Here is a 17694-nt window from a genome sequence, read left to right on the forward strand (position 1 = left end):
TTTATGTATATACAAAGATTTAATTTATTTATTTGAAAGGCATAGTGACAGAGAGGGAGAGACAAAGAGAGCTCTTCCATCCGCTGGTTCATGACCGTGATGGCCAGAGCTGGGCCAGGCCGAAGCCAGGAGCATCTTCCAGGTATCCCACGTGGGTGCTAATCTGTCTGGGAAAGCAGCCGAAGAGAACCCAAGTGCTTGGGCCCCTGTCACCCACGTGGGAGTCCCGGGTTTGGCCTTGGCCCGGCTCTGGCCATTGTGGCAATTTGGCAGTTGAACCAGAGGCTGCAAGGTTTTTCTCTCTGCCTCTCCCTCTCTCTCTGTAACTCAGCCTTTCAAATAAATAAATATATATTAAAGTTCTCTGATTCCAGCTCCAGTTTTATGGATTTAATAAGACACTGCTCTCTCCTTAGCTCCTTACAGAAATGGATCCTGAAAGCATTTTGGCATATTTTCTATTTCAAGTAGCAATTAGCCTTGCATTTCAGATACTTTGCAGTATACCGTGTGTATTATTCATTTGGCATATTAGTGCACCAGCTAATAGCCCACAATTTTAGTTATATATGAAGTGATAGTTTGGTGAAATAGCATTGCAGCTACTCACCAAACCAAAGGCTCCGACAGGCCTCTTGCTGCAAAGACCCTCATTTTCCTGGCTGTCAGCCTGACTGATATTTTAATTTTTCTGCCCTGTAGAAAACTTCAGTCTCTTATCCAATAGATAAATGAGTGAACCCCCAGGAAATGCAGCAGAATGTTTCTGTTTGCCAATGCAATAAATGCAGAAGCTAATAAATGTCTACTTCCATCAGGAGGAGGCGTGTAATGAGTACATGATGAGAAAAAGAATTCGGGGAAACGAATGATCAATCCAATCTAAGATGACAAACAATTTCTTAATAACTTGGCCTCTATTTGGAGAGAGGACTTTTCACCAGGCAGGGAGAGTGCCTGTTGAAACCAAGCGTAGCACGAGGCCATTCACGTCCAGCTGCTGATGGAGCTGGGCTGGTCACATTTGGGCCACCCTGAGCAATAAGCCAAGATTCGAACACAGCCTGGTTATGGCAGATTTTTGTTTGTGTGTTTATTTCTCCTCTGTAATTTCTGTGAGTGGGCGCAAGGGAAAGGAGTCATTCCAGGGTCTAATTCACATTACTTACCCCAGTTCCCGTTTACGTTTTTGCATTGTTCTTTTTCAATAAAGGCCGTTTTCAAAAGTAGAAGGCCAAACTCTTTCTCCCGAGATGGGTTGCCATCACAGAGGGGGCACAAGCACACCTTTCCTGTGGGGCAGGTTCGCCATTCTTTAAAGCACTTGTGGAGGCCTCTGCTCCCCCAGTCCCCAGTGTGTGCCTTTGGGAGAACGAGCAGAATAATATACAGTACGCCTTGTCCCTCGTGGCCGCAGGCTTTCTTGCCCACGGGTCCTGTCTGGGAGGCTGCGGACTTGCACAGTGTAATTAATTTCGATGGAGGCAGAGAGCTCCAGGCCCCGGGAGAGGAGGAGAGCTGCCCCTCACAGTGGAGCCAGGGTTCGGGAGCACCGCCTTGCCAGGCTGGAAGAGCCCATGGCGATGAGACACACTTCGGTGTTCATCCTTTTGTGGGCTCTTTCTAAGAACATTTCTCGGAACAGCCACGTGGAAAAGATTGGCTACCAAACAGCAGCCATTTTCAGGGACAGATTTTCATGAATATTTCCCCGAGACTGTCAAACGTGCCTATTGTGCTCACTCCATAATTATCTTTGCCTCCTCCCTGCGCCACCCCCTCCACTTTGTTCTCTCCAGTACCCCAGGAATGAGTAGGCTTCTGCAGTTGAAGGGAGAAGCTTGGGTAGCCCTGGAGTCTGCAGCCATAATGCAGGGACGTGCTAATGAGCCGGGCTGGGAGTGCTACTGCTGGGTCCTCACTACACTTGGCAGCATAAGGGATGCACCTTAAGGACCTGGAATCCTCACACATATCTCTCTCGGAGGGAGAACCATTCCTTCTGAAAGGGAAGACTTTTCAGTGGTCTCTATTCACATGCACATTTCCACCCCCAGATCTTTCAAAAGGCCTTTTGCTTTGAAATACAGAACGATAAACAGGTCTTTGAAATGGATAGGTGATCTCTTGCCACTTTCTGGAAATCTTTCTGCATGTCCTATCTGAGATTTTTAACCCTGAAATTAAGACTCACTTTTTTGGTACACGCCTGTAGTGCTGTGTGCATTGCTAGCTCTAAGGGAACCCACGTCACAGTCTTTATCAGCATTGGAGTTTGTGCTCACATCCGTGAAAGGAAATTAAAACTTGAGATAGCCGTGTCATCTGCACTGGATCTTTTGCTTAGATGTTGTGATTCGTTTCGTGAGTGGTACGAAAGAAGTATAAGACCTCCATGGTCGGAGAAAGCATGGATTTGCCAAGTACTGGATAGAGGACCATCTGTCACTTCCTACTGAAGAAACTACAGGATTTTTAAATCTCAAGATCTAACACCTTCTAGCATTGAACACCTTTGGGGGCCCCAAGCCAGTGTGCACCCTTGTTTAAACAGACGAGTCCTGGTAGGTAAAATGATGACAACAGCCCCTCACCTTACCTTTCCCTTGTGTGCTGGTTATCATAAAATCACATGAGATAAAAGTAAGGATTGATTGATTTCTAACAACGTTTACAATTGGAGCACTCTAGTCTCCGCCAGTCTCACGAACTTTCAACTCTTGGCTCTGATGGAATTGTGTTTGCTTGTGAGGGGGCAATCTCCAGCACCTATACTCTTTCCAAAGACCATTTCATAGGAGTATTCCATCCCTGGAAGATTGTAAGCACTGCACTCTTATATCTACTTTCTTTTCTCAGTAGCCTCTCAGCTACTAGAACCTTGCTCCATAGGAGTTGGATGTCAGTAAATATTTGAATGAATGAAGAATGGGGACGTTCACCTGCTTAAAACATGACAGAAGAATTTGAGGCTTTTAAACCTTCATAATTTAAAAAAGGTTCGTCTCCCATCCATCACTTAAAAAACTGATCCCTACTCTTTCAGCTCTGATAACCTCATGGACAGATGCATTTTGTAGCACGTGGAAATGCTAGGGTTTTTTGGTTTCATTCTTTTGTTCTAGAGGAGAGCTGGTATAGTTTAGAACATTAGAAGAAACTGCTAAGTACCTGTTCACCTTATTTTTAAGTGTATGCACCAAGGATTAAAACGTAAATGAATTGAAACATTTCTTCTCTCTTCAGGAGAGGAAGGAACATCAGCCTAAGTGAATAAATAAAAAGCAGCCCCTGTCTTTCTGTGTATAGATGATCCGTGAACATTCCTTCTTCTTTACTTCTATGAACTTCTTGATAAGCTCATTTGTAGACACATCCATGATTATTCAGATCTTTCTAGAAACGAAACACTTGAGTGAGAGTCCATTATTGGGAGGCGTTTGAAACGCGTTGCCATACGTTGTGCCGATTTGTAGTCTCATTGAGCAGTTGACAAAGGAGCCCTTTACCCCGCGTGCTCACAGACCCTTAATGCATGTCTGTGTGGTTTTCTTAAGAAAGGCAATCTGATGGGTAAAATGAAACGACCGCACCGATCATCGTTTCCAGTGCTACTGTGGAGGAAGTGTTGTGTGTTAGATGTCTGCGGTCCTCTGGCCTCTCGCCACGGTGCACAGTAGGCTTTGGTCCTAGGCCCCGTGGCCCAACCACCAGTGTCAGCGCCACCCCCACCCCCATGGGATGCGCTGCTCCTACTTCCCTGCCCACCCCTCCGCAACTGTTTAACAGGACCTGTTCCAGAACACATGTTCTCTCTCTCTCTTATGCTCTTCTCTCTCCCACCCTCTTGCCCTCTGCCCCCACCCCCACCACCCTGCCTGTCGAGCTCCCCCCACCCGACAATAAACCTTTCCTCTAAAATCAATAAATAAATAGATTAATAAATAAATAAATGTACGTCTGTGGTCTAGGCCTTATCCACTCCATCCCCACCAACCCCCTCAAAAGGAGATTCTAAAACACAGCACTTTCTGTTAGGGGAAAATACTTGCTTAGAAAATAAATACATTTTGTTTTGAAGCCTTGGCCTTTGGCTGGGCAGTACACAGTTTTGCTCCCATTTAGACTTTTGCTGGTGCACAAAGGCCGTGTCAAACGAGGGACTGTCGTGTCATGCTGCCACATCTGTCGCCTGTTCCAGTCGCAAGACTCGGTGTTAAATGAAATGGACGCATTAGAAGGTGAGCAGCGTAGCTCTTAATGAGTGTCTGCACGTGTGTGTACCGTTACTTGTGTCGCCCGCAGGGTGACTCAAGACTGCTTTGGCACGTCCACATCTTCAGAACACTTCCTCACCAAGCCTTGTGGCTCATAACTCAGCCTGGTTCAGTTGGGAATTTTCCTCCTCTTCCTCACCCGAGAGATGTGCACGCTCGGGGATTCTGAGCTTGTTTGTGACCCTCAGCCTTTATGAGACATAGCTGCCTGTTTCCTGCGGTCCCTGGAAAGGCATTACCCCTGAGCCGATGGGTTTGATTCAATTTGGGGCTGCTCTTCAGCCAGTGCCGCCGAGCAAAGCGAGCAACTCGGTCGCGTCTGTGGAAGAGTTCAAAGGTTTGCTTGCTTTTAAGTTTTGCTTAAGCGGATTTCCTGGATTAGAATGAGTTATTGGTGTCGCCGTTCCTGGGAGGGCGCGGCCTCGTCTCGCTGGAGCCATCTGAGGCAGTCATGTCTTCAGAAGTCAGGCACCTGGCAGAAGCAGGTGGAAGGCAGGCCTTGTCTTGGCCTCTTCACCCGCCTCTGTGACCTCCCCTTCTTCCTCCAAGGGATTCCTTGCGACGCCAGCCACCTACCTGTCACCTGGAGCAGCGTTCTTCCTGTCCCTGCCCTTGGTCACTAGCCTCTTACAGGAAGTCACCTGATGGTGAGTCACAGGGCAATACATGGATCTGCCCAGAGCTTTTCATCCTGGGTACCAGGGACATATTCTCAGAGTTCTTCCGGTTCTCAGAGTTAAAGTCTTCAAAGTTCGTCTTTGCCGTTCTGTGGTCATTTCTGTGCATAACACAGGCAGTAGGATGGAGCTGACACATCTGATGACAATGCTCCCTGTCTCTCACGGCCTTGGCCTTGGCCACCTCATGTGCAGCTCTTGGAGACTGAAGGGATCCCAACACTGAAGCCAGCTGTCTTAGTGTAATCTAATTGCTTAGGCGTGGACATCCCTGTCCCCATCAGCCTTCCAAGAGCTTGTCCCTCTGCCAGCCGGAGGGCCGGCTCCTGGGCCTGGCCCATGTTTGCGCATCACTCATGGCGCGTTTTCAATGAGTGGATTTTAGGCTGGAAAAACTTAAGACTGGAAAAAGGGTAAAATGAGTAAGCCAGTGTCAGCAAAGCGAGCGTTGTTCTAAATCCTTCAGATGATTCGATAAATCTGTGGACGAATGAAGAGCCGAGTAGAGTTGCTGGTGAATGAGATCACGTTTGCGTGCCTGCTCTGCTATGGTGATGATCAGTTTCGGCTTTCTCCTAAGGCCTCCATGTGCGTGTGCTTGGCACCAGCGTTTGTACTGAGCAAGTCTGAGACAGTGCATTAGGGTTGTAGATTGCTTTCCACAGGAGATGATATGAGACCAGCTAGGGTACCGTGGAGCGCAGGCCACAGATGTGTCGGCAATACCGATATGACAGTTTCTGTATAGAGTCATCCGGTGGGTATGCTGCTCACTGTGCTCGTAGCACCTCATTGAGCACTTCCCAAGGAAGACTTACGACCTTGAGAGTGACTGTGTCCCATCACATGGCCCTCAAGAGAATGCGAGCTCCTGGCACTGGTGACACACAGTAATTTAAGAGTTACTCTTGGGTCTTGCAAGACATCACGGTAAATTCTCGTGATAACCCATCTGATAACTGTGAAATTGCTTTGTCTCACCCTCGTGGAAGAAACAGTGAGGCCTGCAAACGACATCAGCAGCAGAAAGGTCTCAGGTGTGTAATATAGAAGTCCAAAAGGTGAGTGCGCAGTGATGCAGTTTTATCACAGGGAGGAGAGCCGCAAACAATAGGAAGATTTAAGATCTTTTACCGACATTGTTACAGGACAGAGGAACCCAGAAAGAAATTACTACCTTACCTTTGGGCTGAATGGGAAGCCTCAGTCTAAGCGTGGAAGATGGGAGCTGTGGGCAGAAAAGGATCCCTTTCCCGGTGACACCTGGATAAGTTAACTTTCTTGCATGGGGAGAATTTAGGTCCAGGGCTTGCTGGAAATCAACGCATAATTAACTTCCTTATAAAAATTACACAAGTCTGTGTGAAACCTTCAGTTGTTACAGAAGGCCGCTAAACAAACAGAAAGCTCATCTCCTCACATTCGTTTCGAGAGTGGCCACCATTCCTGCAGAGCACTTCTGGGTATCTGTGGGCGTGTGTGTGCTTCCCGCTTGGTGAAATCCACCATTCAAACAGCATTTTACAGTTTGATGTTTTCATCCTTTTGAGACCTCTCTCCCTATCAATATGTGTAGATGTCTCTTATTCCTAACGACCTGAGGATAAACTTGCAAGTAGAGAGAGCTTTGAGATGAAGCTGAAATTGTCCGGCAGAAATAGTTAGAGAAATGAAGAAGAAATAAAATCAAAGCTACTTTATAAGAGTTCATATGAAGGAGTAGTTAGATGCTTCAGAGATACCTCTCCCTGGAAGTAGAAAATTTTCTACAGTGATTCTGTGGTACTACAGTTCTTTCCTAATTATACATTTATTGGCATGACTTTAAAGTTTATGTCCATCACCCCCAGTGTACCATAAGCTCAATAAAAGTAGGACCATGCACCTGTTTGCTCAGCACTGTATTCCACGTTCCTGGCCTAGTACTGCACACATCAAGGGCCGCCCTTCATTATTTGTAGAACAAAGAAATGAAGAGTCAAAGGGAAACCTAGAGTACCAAATGAGATTTTGGTGCACTTGTTTATTTAAGCTGCTCAGGTGAAGAACTGAGGCATGAGGTCAGAGAACTGGGGTTATTCCTGTTTGGTGGCAAGGCTGTCAGTACATCTGGGACTCCTGTTCCCATTGGAAGAGTCAAGACAGACTCTCAGGCTCTAATTAGTAAAGTTTCTGAAACTCCTGGAATCAAACTAGAAATGCCGGGAAAATCTCTGAATAGCCCCATTTCTTTCTATGAGAAAGAGTAAAGATGGAATAAAAAGGTGATTATAAAAGCAGTTTGTTAATTGTGCCAAGGTGCCCAGGAGGCAGTGAGGTTTTCATGCAATGGGGCTTTTCAGAGAAGGAAAGGCTTGGTGGTGGCATTCGAGTTCGACGTGGAGTTCTGACAGGTGGACGTGACTGTTCCTGCGAAGCACAGAGATACTCCTCACATGGCATTGCACCTGGCTCTGTTGAGATTATTCACAAGGTAGACGAAAAGCAAAACATCGCAGGGCTTAGAGGAGATCTATTCCTGATTACTTGGAATGTGTGTACCATAAAAACAGAAGGACTAAGAGTTTTTCTGTCATTCAGTATACGTATAGAGGTGACAAGCCAGGGCTGGCATGGTGGTGTCACTGTCTGCGGAACCCTAGGGCCCTGTTGTTCACTCCGGGGCCCTAACTCAAGAGTTTGCCTCATGTCCCAGGATGGCTGCTGGAGCTCTGACCATCACATGAGACTGGGAACAAGAGACAAAGCAAAAGGGTTGCAAAGATTCTCGGTCAGCTGCGGTCCGCTCCCTTCAAGTCGCGCGTGTCAGCTCTGCCTCAGCTCAGCCTAACTGGAAGCAGTCTAGGAAATGTAGTTTAGTTCGCCAGTTGTCCAGCTTAAAACGGGTTATCTCAGGAAAAGGGAGACGTGTTGGAGCAAGGTAGTGATCGATATTTCCCGCACGATAAATGTTCATTTGCCTTTACTACGGTATGCAATAGTTGGGAGTTTTGATGCCTAGAAGCTGCTAAGGTAGTCTTTTATTACTATTTATTTATTATACAGATTTGAAAAATGTAGAGCTGAGAAAAATTAAGGTACGCTTTTGGATAGGCACACACGGCTGTTAGGGAAAAATTAGGGATACTCAAGATAAATAATTAGCCTTTTGAGTTTACTGTTTGCACAAATCAGACAGCAGTGCTGAATGTCAGAAGCAGAGAGGCAGTTTGAAGGCATCTGCTTGGTCGTTTTTCAGGTTCACGCAGAGCCGTGTGGGTAAATTCGAAACCCAGGCTCTTCGGATTACCTGGAGAAGCAAGAGTTGTTGGCAGGCGTGGTTTTGTGATTGAGAAACTCTGCCTTCCACAAGAAGCCAGGCTTCCTGCCAAGTACTGAGCTCACATCGCCCCATTGATACAATCTCCTTCCAAGATAAGGTCCTCAGTAGATGCTAAGAACCGACACTCCATTAACATAACCCAAACCATTCCATTTAGAAACAGAATACTACACCTGATACACTACGAATATGAACCAGTGTTGGCAGTTGGTAAGATTTTTTTAAGCTCTATCTACTTATTTGAAAGAGTGCCAGAAAGAGAGAAAGATCTTCTATCCCCTGGTTCACTTCCAGATGGCTGCAATAGCTGGAGCTGCGCCAGGGCATGACCAAGAGTCAGGAGCTCCATCCAGGTCCCCTCACATGGGTGACAGGAACTCACGTACTTGAACCGTCATCTGCTTCCTGGGTGCATTAGCAGCAAGCTGGCTCTGGAGTGGAAGAGCCGAGAGCCAGCCAGCACTCTAACGTAGGATATGCACGTCCCAGTGGTGGCTTAATCTGCTGCACCGTAATTCCTGCCCTGGTTTGCAGGCTCTTTAGATATTAGCCTGGCTTTTCCTGTTCTATGGACAGCATTCTCGAGCAGCAGGGTAGAGGTGGGGGAAGAAAGTGATAAAAGGCGAGAGTCAAGAGGCAATGGAGTTGGGCCAGTGGGTTTAAAACGTAGTCATAGAAGGTTCTTCAAGATGCCAGCTACTGTTTCCAGGGGCCACTTTCCTTCCTGAGGGTTTTTTGGTTTGGTTTTGTCTTTTGTTTTTGTTTGTTTGTTTGTTTTGAGATTGATTTATTTGAAAGGCAGAGCATGGAGGAAAGGAGTGGGGAGACAGAGAGAGATCTTCCATCAGCTGTGTTACTCCCCAAATGGCCACAACAGCCAGATCTGAGTCAAGCTGAAGCTAGGAGCCTGGGACTCCTTCCAGGTCTCCCCCATGGGTGGCAGGGGCGCAAGACCATTAGCAGGAAGCTGGATCAGAAGTGGAGCAGCCAGGACTGGAACCGGCTCTCGGGTACGGAATGCTGGCGTCACAGGCCGTGGCTTAACCCGCTACGCCCCAACGCCAGCCTCGTCTTAGCATTTCAGCTTCTGCCCAGGGTAGTGCCCACCTGTCGCAGACTTCAGAGGACCTGGGAGCACAGGGAACAACACTCAGGCCAGCCATGCTGCTTTCTGACAGCAGGTTTGCAGGAGAAATGCTGAAACTGCTAGATGATCTAAATTTGGATCATTAGTGATTTAAAAAAAAAAAAAGTGTGAAGCTTTTAAAACTGCTGTGGTAAAAGTGCAGTTGCGCTGCAGCGCTGGTCTCTTGGTTCGGTGGGCCTCTGTAAAGAGACAGCTGCTTGATGAGGCATGCACGCTGTCTGGCCACCTGATAACTGTCCAGGGCTTCCGTGCCTGAAATTGTATCTGAGCAGCAATCAGTGCAGCGTTACTGTGGGTCCCCAAATGCTCCCTGTCACCTTGGAGCAAACATACTCACTTGCTTCTGGCCAATCTTGTCACCTAGTTCCTGGTTGACTGTTTCGAATCTAGCTACTCAAAAGTAGGGGGCATAGTACTCACTGCCTATGGTATTTGCATACTCTTCATATTTGTTGGAGCTGGGGACCACTTGGGGTGGCACTGTGTTGGGAGCGTATTGGAGACCTAGGGTCGTTTGCAGTACTTACGTCTGATCAGGAAGGGGAGGGCCACCCCTTGGGCCAGTCTCCTTACGTTCTGGCTCAGACTCACTGTGTGCTAAGTCAGCCAAGTTGCCAGACCCTCGAATGGACGTTCAGGCTACTGGAGTTTAAGTTGTATCTCCATTCTGATGTGTTAGGTCCTTGTGTCCTGATCTCCATCGGAAGCATTTTTTTTGTAAAAGAACTGCCAAGACCTGGTTAGCAAATTTTTCTCGTGACCTTTTGGATTTGTTCTTCTCTGTGCTTTACAGGTATGATCTCAAGTAGTAACAACAGAACAGGAAAGAGACTCAGAATCTGCGAAAATATTGCAGGGATACTGTGTGTGAGCATGTTTGCTGTTGATCTGATTTAGAGCTTGAAAACAGACACTTTTCAAATCTAGCAATAGCCTGTGTCTGTGCATGTGCGTTTTGACGCATACTTTTAAAGGGAGACGTTCTGAGAATGGAAAATGGCAGTGTTCCACATGCTCAGAAACTTGGACCCCAGCCAGCCCAGAAAACCATGGGACTCACGCTCACTGGTGTTGACTGCATTTCCTTCCTACACTGTCTAAAAACTTTGTTCTTGGATATCGGAATACCAGATGGGTAAATCCCCCACTCACTCCAAATTAGAAATTTAAGGGAGACTGCAAAGAAGTATTGGAATACTTGCATCCAAAAGCAGCCGTGCTGTTTTGCGTGTGATTTGGTTCGGATAACCTGTGGCAGGTGTGATAAACTGACTGAATAAATACTCATCCCAATTCCTTCTTCCTTCTCTTTCTCAATTTCCCAGCCTCCTTTGCAGCCAGGGCCGTGTTGATGTGTCATTCTGAGCCGAGATGGAAGTGGGAATCTCTGGAGAAGGCCTCTCCTGCTCTCCTTATGCCCTTCTTCTTTAGAGAGCTGCGTAGCTATCTGGCACTGTGGGGACAGATGCCAGGTGCTGAGCGTGGCTGAAAAGGAACACAGAAAAGGGCCTGGTGACTTGACGGTATTCACAGGCAGCTCCATCAGCTCGGGGTTTCTAACACCCACACTGAGGACGTGGGAAATGCAGCCTCTGCCCTGGCGCAGCTACCGTCGGTAGCCTCGGCTGTTTTGGTGCGGTTCCTGTAACTGAACACAGCCTTTGGATGCCTGTTTCTTTTTGCAGTGGCGTTGCAAACTGAAGTGTTTGCCAGTCTGTAGTAGACCTAATATGCATAGTATTTCATCTCATCCTTGTTATAACATTATTTCATTTAATATAGTTCTTGTCTACTCCATCCTGTTCTAAATAAGAACAGAAGTTCAGTTCAGAATTACTCATGCCAACAATGCGTCATGCATTTCCTCTAAGTTTTGTGTGCCCTGTGTTTTGCGGAGTGCTTTGGGTATAATGAGGAATAGGACAAGATACCTGCCCCCAGGCCACTTATGAACTAGTGGGTGAGATCACACAGAAACACAGATTGTTGGCACAGTGTGCGGGTGCTTTGATGATGAGAGTCTGAGTTCTTTATGACAACACAAAGAAGGGCCTAAGTCAGCTTTTATTACCTAACGAACCACCCCGAGCTTAGTGGCTTAGAACAGCCATCATTTCTCCACACCTTGAATCTGCAGATCACCAGTTCAGGCTGGAGTCCCGCTGGGCAGTTCTGGCCTCAGCTAGGCTCCCTCCTGCTGAGTTGGCTGAGTTGACTGGTCCTAGGCCTCCTCAGCTGGGCTAACTTATGGTCTCTCCTACTGCAGCAGGCCAGCCTAAGGTTACAGACTTGGCACCAGGGAAGGGTTCCAAGAGAGGGCCCTAGGGCTGGGACTGGCAGACTGTAGCTTCTGCCGTGTTCTGTTGGCCAGAAGTGAGTCACAAAAGGCTAGTTTGAAAGAGTGAGGGAATAAACACCTTTTCGTGATGAGAGAAATTTTGAAGCCATGTTGTCAAGGTGCACAAATACAAAAGAGTTCAGAATTGTGGTCAGTTTTGGTCTCAGAGGGAACAGACAAGGAGGACTGTAAAAGGATTTTTGTTAAAGGGTTTCATTTGAAATTTTAGAAATTTCAGGTAATCGTGTGTTAATTTTTGTTAGCATTTAATAAAACACGATACTATAATACCATCAGTCATCTTTTAGAGGCATTTTCTAATACTGCCAACTGCTTCCCTTCTCTTTTGAACGTTAAGATGGGTGTTTAAAATAACCCATAAAAAGGTGCTGGCCTTATGGTGCAGTGAGGTGGGTTGGACCTACAACGATGGCATCTCATAATATTCGTGGGTTCCAATCTCAGCTGCTCCATTTCTATCCAGCTCCCTGCTGGTGCCCTGGGGAAGGCAGTGGAGGAAGGCCCAAATGCTTGTACCTCTGCCACTCAAGTGGAGGACGTGGACGGAGCTCTGGCCTCTGACATCGGCCTGGCCCAGCCCCAGCCTTTGCAGGCATTTGGGGAGTGAGCCAGCAGATGGAGGATCTCACTCGCTCACTCACTCCTCACCGGCCCTCCTCCTTGTGTGTTTGGGGGTGAGTGAGTATGTCTGGCTCTCCTACTCTCTCTTGTGTAACTCTACCTTTTAAAATATTAAACATTATTTTAATAACATAAAATAATCCCTAAGTGAAAATGTTGCTTTGAGAAAGGAAAAGTTGCATGTCAAAAAGAACAAGATTGAAAGAACAGCGAGACTTTACTGCCTCCTTTCTTAGGGACCACGCGGGGCTCTGTTCCCCAGGATGTTCTTTGACTGCAGTGTTCCAGGGACCAGTCCATGTGGAAAACATCAGGAACAGGGTTCTTCTTTCAGGAGACGCACGGCGCCCAGTAAGACTGGGGCCCTGGGAATTCCTGGCATTAAAGCGCTTTTGCTATCTAATGTATTTGATTTCATTTTGTTGCTGATAAGGTCAAACAGTATTGGCTTGATTTCTTTTTTACATAGGCTAATTTCCTAGCCATTGGCAGTCTCAACACCAACCAGTTGTATGTTCACGTTTTTCCACTAAGGAACAGAAAAATAGAACAGATAAGCAGTGAGAGCAACATTCAATGATATTTGCTTTAGTAGAAGAAAGCGCTTTTTTATAAATAAACTTTGATTTTGATTAAAATAGAATTTTCAGTTACCAGATGTTCTAGTTTTTTTTTACTGGGCAAATAGTTTCTTGTAATAATACGCATAAGCAACATATCTAAAGTGTTTACTGTGCTTCAGGCCCAGATGCAGTTCAGAGGAATTGGACACGTGTTTTCTTATTTAATATCTAAAGAATTCTGTTAGATAGCTGTTGTACCTGTTCCCCTTTGTCCAGATGGAGGCAACTGCTGCAGTGCAGCAACCTGCTCATTTCCACACGGGTAGAGATGTGACCGTCCGTGTGCTCCCACGCTGTACTGCCAAGCATCAGCCGCTGTCGGCAGAGCTGTGGGCCGCACGTTCCTGTGTTTGGGTGAAACAGTGCGGAAGGTGGAGCATCCACTCTCCCCCCACTCAGTTGTCATATCTTTGTTTTCCGTCATTGGTCCCCCACCCTTTTGCCTTCGACTGGCAGGTGTTTCAAGATACTGTGGTTTGCAGTGATGGCTTGCCCTCCAGAATCATCTTAGGCGACAGAAACACCTCCCACATAGAATCACATCATTATTTTGGGGGAAGTTCATCTTCTAGGAACTCATTTTGCTTATCTTTGACAAAGAAAGACAAGCCTCTATCAGATTTTTGAATGTCCTGAAACATCTAAGATGCCATCATTTGACTTTGAATTTATGAGATCGATCCTCTCAAAGAAAACCATGGTAGAAAACCTGCTGTGTGCTTACAGCAAGCAATAAAAGAAGAAATTAGTAAGTTGGACCTTTATATTTGATTTAAGTCATATCTGTCTGTCACCAATGCATTCAACCTGGGCAACTCAGGCCACATCTTTTCCCTGCAGTTTAAGGGACAGGAAGCTGCAGCATGAGTGTGAAGGGAGCCATTTTTCATTTTAGTCTGTTAAGGACCTTGAACGTCATCGAAGTGCTGTGGCCCCGAGACAAAGCAGCGATCACTCACAGAAAGACCACCTTGTAAGATAGTCTGCCTCACCTGTTCCTTTTGGCCTCTTTTAAAGGTCATCATGGAGTTTCTCGTCCGATCAATACAGTACAAGGACGTAGTGTCGTGCAGGGCATATGTGCAATCCTTCAGGAAACAGGAATGTGGATGTCACGTGCTTGAAGCACAGAGCATGCACGTCTTAAAATGTAGCTGCTTGAAACTGATCAGACAGAAATGCTGTCGATTAGAAGTATGAACTGTAGGGTTAATCGATAAGACTTATATTGAAGACATTAAAATAGCAGTCATTTGCAATTAATAAACAAGATGGCAGCATGTGCAACCTGTTACCCTCTCAAGACAACATAGGTATCCAAAGCAAACTTCCTCCTCCTCATTGTACTTCCACTCCCTCCTGTACTCCTTGGCGGTAGAAACACTGCGGTGTTGCTAGGCGATGTGTGAAGCCAGAGTTCTTGTTGCAGCTTGGGGTCCACCAGTGATATGCACACAACGTTGGCAGAAGCACCCACTTGGAACAATTTTGTAAAGCTTATAGCTATATTTAATTATGGAACACTTAGCCTTCGTTCTCCAAAAACACAGATTGTTTTTCACTTTGAATGTCAAATTAAGTAGTTTGTTATCTTTTATTATTCTGCAAATGCAGTAGTGTCCAAATTTAGTGTGTATCCAGAATCACCTGAGATGCTTGTTAAAGAAAAACAAAGCTACTTTCTAGCCCCATCCCCGGAGATTTGGCCCAGGACTTTCCAAGAAACTAAAAATTGTTCTGTGGGCCTTTAACCGGGGATGAAAACAAAACAGGAATTGAGGCTACTCCCTAGAAACCTTGAACTGGAGCTTAGGAAACCCCTAAAGAAACAACTGGATGTTGTTCTTTTCATCTTTAAAAATATTTTCTGAAGCTAAAAGAAATCTCTACTCTTCCTGAACTCTACAATTTGTAACTTGGCCATCTGCGACATTCCATTATTATTTTTCTTTTCTCCCTCATCAGATAGAAAGCCTCTTGAGGGTCTGGTTCCCAAAGATGAGTGTTATTAAGATTTTGTTGAATGAATGAGTAAATACTTGAACGCATGAAACACTGTCAAATGCAGATCTTACTCTATAACCCATTCTATGGTGCTGCCTTCTAGGGACTTTGTTAGAAAGATTTATACAATATGGGAAATCGGTCAATAAGGGTTAAGGTATACAGCATAAATAAAGCCTGAAGTTGTAATTGAGAATTTTATGTTAAGTTTGCAGGCAGGGCAGATGTAGGGTTTTTTGTTTCTTTTTTTTTTTTTTTTTCTCCAAAGAAAGTTTGCAGAGGTGGCTGGCGTTGTGGCATAGCAGGTAAACCTGCCACCTGTGACGCCAGCATCTTATATGGCACTGATTGGAGTCTAAGCTGCTCAACTTCTCATCCAGCTCCCTGCTAATATGCCTGGGAAAAATAGCAGATGACCAAAGTGCTTGGGCCCCCACCACCCACATGGGAGGCCTGGAAGAAGCTGCTAGCTCACCTGGAGAGTGAACCAGTAGATGGAAGATTTCCCTCTTTCAAATAAATAAATCTTTTATATATTAAAATAAAAGTTTGCAGAAATAGGGGAAAGTTTGACAAAGACAGTGGTACTTTTGCCTGAATTTGATGTTACATTGCAGAGGGGAGCTTGTTAATTTGTATTATGGCAGACCTGTTGTGTGCATCATTCTTATTATAAGACAGTGTTTGCATTTTTTGTTTTTATTTATTTATTTTTATTTTTTTGACAGGCAGAGTGGACAGTGAGAGAGAGACAGAGAGAAAAGTCTTCCTTTACTGTTGGTTCACCCTCCAATGGCTGCTGCAGCCGGCGCACCGTGCTGATCCGAAGCCAGGAGCCAACTGCTTCTCCTGGTCTCCCATGTGGATGCAGGGCCCAAGGACTTGGGCCATCCTCCACTGCCCTCCCGGGCCACAGCAGAGAGCTGGCCTGGAAGAGGGGCAACCAGGACAGAATCCGGTGCTCTGACCAGGACTAGAACCCAGTGTGCCAGCGCCACAAGGCGGAGGATTAGCCTATTGAGCCGCGGCGCCAGCTAGTGTTTGCTTTTGATCCTTTAGAATTTGCCCAGAATGGAGGTTCCCAAATTAGTTACTTTGCTCTAAAATTATTTTAATTAGATATCGATCTTAATCGACAAACACATCTCATGGGTTTCAGAGCTCTCTTGTCTGTCTCACTTGATTTCGGGGTAAGCTGGGTTAATACTTTCCAGGTTAGGAACACGGGAAAGGAAGTTTACTGAGATGAGATAACTTGCTCAGGGGCACAGAACAGAACCAGAAAGGCAGTCTGTCACCCTGTGTCCTTTCACTGTCCAGATACTACAGTTTCAATACTTAAAAGAAGCAGAAGTATTCATCAAAACTCTTTTAGTGCTTCGCCAGCATTGTCATAGATAATTCAGTAATATAATGCACACTTGATAGTTCATCTTAGTAATTTGGGAGTTTCTCATCATTGTTGGTGATAGATTAGTAACTGCCTTTTTTGCTGCCCTTTTTGTGAAAAGAGTTCAAAGAAAAGCTGAAGCCAAACATTGCAAAAAGAGCAAGATGTGACTGGTGTGTTTTTTAAAGGAAAAGATCTTATAAGTGAGGTAGATAGGAAGGTGTGAAATAGCATAATGTTAAAATATCTGAGGAGACAAATGGCTTTTTGATAGCTCTAGACCCATAGATGAATTAAAACCTCTCGGAATATAGACTAGTGCCGTGGATCACTCAAATTACAATTTTAAAAAAATACAGAAGCAGTACACTCAGAATATTGTCTTCATGTCAGAAATGCACCCTGTGCTTGAAAATGATAAAAAATTACAATCGATCCTTACAACTGTTCTGTTCATCTTTATTGATCAAGTGCAAGAAAGATAAATCGTAGTCCAAATAAGATTATAGTAAATGTTAGCATCGTAGGGGACTATAGGTTGATAGAAAGCCATTCATCATCTCAAATGGTGACCTGTCCGTGGCTCCAGCCACCCTCAGTCTGCTGTCTAATCACATATCTATTGATTTTATCTACATCCAAGAAACCTGGATGTGACTGTCATTGGGCAACCCAGATTGTTAAAAGCAGAGGGGTCGTGGGTGTAAAGAGGATTTCATTTTCATTTTCTTACCGACCAACCATGATTTATTAAAAAATAAACTACCCCAAGCCATGCATGTGAAACCTGAGTGATTAGGGAATTAAAGAGCACAGTAGCCCACTGTACTGTGTCATGTTCTTTTGTACTGTGCTGTATATTTTGCATGATATTTCATTGAGTCTTGAGGGCTCCTGGGGACATTTAGGCCACCCCTTACATTAAGACTGGCTTCAAAGTAGTTTGTCAGAATGGATCATTTTTAATTTTGCTGCCTCAGAAAAGGCATTGCTTTGCCATTGCATTGCCCTTCCAACTTGGTTTATATTGTTTATGTGTTCAGTCATGGGATAGTGGACATATTTTGTTTCTATGCAAATTATCTAAATCTGCCCCCTTTTCCTACTGAATAATTTGTTGTACATATTGATACTCTTGTTGTCAGGTGGAGTTGTTAGAGCAAATTCTACTCCATAAAGAATGCCTCTGAGGACAGATATATTATGTAAAATAAACGATCCTTTAATATCCTCTTTGGAACGCTGATAGAATAATAGGCAAATGTGAATTGTGT

The 17694-nt window shown here is 45.3% G+C and overlaps 1 protein-coding gene across 1 annotated transcript in view; it reads left to right on the forward strand.

Annotated features, from left to right (window-relative positions):
* CHCHD3 (coiled-coil-helix-coiled-coil-helix domain containing 3) overlaps nt 1–17694 on the forward strand; it is a 282290-nt gene that overhangs the window by 211516 nt on the left and 53080 nt on the right. The gene's annotated exons all lie outside the window — the stretch shown is intronic.

This window comes from Lepus europaeus, chromosome 1, assembly GCF_033115175.1.
Source record: "Lepus europaeus isolate LE1 chromosome 1, mLepTim1.pri, whole genome shotgun sequence".
Taxonomy (NCBI): Eukaryota; Metazoa; Chordata; class Mammalia; order Lagomorpha; family Leporidae; genus Lepus; species Lepus europaeus.